Source organism: Canis lupus, chromosome X (assembly GCF_048164855.1).
Source record: "Canis lupus baileyi chromosome X, mCanLup2.hap1, whole genome shotgun sequence".
NCBI lineage: Eukaryota > Metazoa > Chordata > Mammalia > Carnivora > Canidae > Canis > Canis lupus.
In genome coordinates this window covers 99,681,978-99,683,432 of record NC_132876.1, presented here as the reverse complement: position 1 = coordinate 99,683,432, position 1,455 = coordinate 99,681,978, and positions in this window count along the sequence as shown.

Sequence of the window (1,455 nt, the reverse complement as noted above, 5' to 3'; positions counted from 1 at the left end):
AAGAGATTTTCTCTGAGGTGCCCACGGTCACCACTATTCAGACAGGGAGGGGATTGCAGGAGGACCTGTTCACATTTCAAGTAAGGAAGGGTTCCTGACACTGGTGCTGAAGCCTAGCTGGAGGCGGGATGTAATTTTGCACATAAATCTTTGAGGTTTTTTATCCCTGTTCCTTTTATAATTTTCCAATGGTGAAGTAAGTTTGGGTTTCATCATTGGAGTGATTTAACAGAAAAATTATATTTGTCTTCTAGGAAGAAGTATCATCCCAGTAATCTCCCTGCCCTCTCAAATTGATGAAAACAAAACAATATGATATTTTCCCCATTAATAAAAACAAAACAATACATCAGAGAGGAAGGTGGTTTTTCACGCTTATGGTATTCTTTGACGTTATAAAACTTTAAAAAAACAAAAGTTAGGCAGTATTGTGGAGGAGAAGAAGAGATTATATTGGTTTGACAGATAAAACAATATAAAACAGTTTCCTGGGGAAACGGTTATTTGAAATGGTCTTGAAAAGTAGGCTGAATTTGAAATCTCAGATGGAATTTTGGGAAGACAGAGGCAACCTGAGAAAACACTCAAGTATGATGGTTCTTTAGAAAAGTGTTAGACCTTTTAAAATATTAAAATGAATGCAACTGCAACAAATAGCACATGGTTGGAGATGTTTGTTGATTTGTGTAAAAAACTGCACATTTCTAATATACATGGTTTGATGAGTCCAGACATGTGCATACACCTGTGAAATCATCACCAAAATCAAGGTAAGAGACAAATCCATCATCTTCAAAAGTTTTCCTATGGCCTTTAGGGTTTTTCTTTTTTTTTTTTTGGTCTGTTTTTGCCTTTATGGTAAGAACATTTAGCACAAGATCTATCCTCTTGACACATTTTTAAGTATGCAACACAGTATTATTGGCTGTAGGCATTGGGCTGTATAGCAGACCTCTTGAATGAATTCATCTTGCATACCCGAATCTTTATACCAATTAAACCCCTTCTTACCTCCTCTCCCCAGTTCCTGGTAACCACTATTCTACTCTCTGCTCCTATGAGTTAGAATATTTTAGGTACCTCCTATAAGTAGCATCATGCAGTATTTGTCCCTTTGTGACTGGCTTATTTCACTTAGCATAACATCCTCCAGGTTTATCCACGTTGTCACAAATGGCAGGATGTCCTTTTTTTTTTTTTAAGGCCAAATAAGATTCCATTGTATGTATACACTACATGTTCTTTATCTAGTCATCTGTTGATGGACAGTTGCCTGGCTAACTCAGTAGAGTATGAGACTCGATTTATTTTTTTTTAATTGGGTTCAGATATCCCAAAGTTAAGGCAGACTTTTTTCTGCTGATCTGAATTGTGACTTGTATAATTCCAGAATAAGAGAACTTAAGGCCTTGCCATTCCTAAAGTGTCTAAAAAAGTACTTAAAGGCCTCTACTT